We start from the raw sequence: 448 nt of genomic DNA on the forward strand, positions 1-448 counted from the left end.
CATTTATTATAGAAAATTTATATGAATGTACTATGTGTGTTACACAAAACATTACGAAATTTCATTAAATTTCCATCTAACTTGCGCTAACGGTCGCTAAATATTGTTTAAGAGTTTACTGATGTAATAGCGATAACAGTGCTAATGAAATTTCGAAATGTTTTACATAATACGCACAATAATAAATGTTTTCTATGATAAGTGCTCAAACACTTTCGCGAGCCACCGTATCTCTTTGACCGTGTTCTTTTCGTGTCTCACCGACTCGTTTCACCGTATTTGTTTGACCGATTGTACGACACGAAAATTTCCGGTCGATATGTCAACCGAGAGTCGTATGTATTTGCACAATCTGCAACGATTCGACGCCGCGCCTCCAACCAAAGTGATTGAGCAGACAGCGCCTTCAACCAAAGTGATCGAGCAGACAGCGCCTCCAACCTAAACC

This window comes from Bombus vosnesenskii, unplaced genomic scaffold, assembly GCF_011952255.1.
Source record: "Bombus vosnesenskii isolate JDL3184/JDL3185 unplaced genomic scaffold, Bvos_JDL3184-5_v1.1 scf7180000013267, whole genome shotgun sequence".
NCBI lineage: Eukaryota > Metazoa > Arthropoda > Insecta > Hymenoptera > Apidae > Bombus > Bombus vosnesenskii.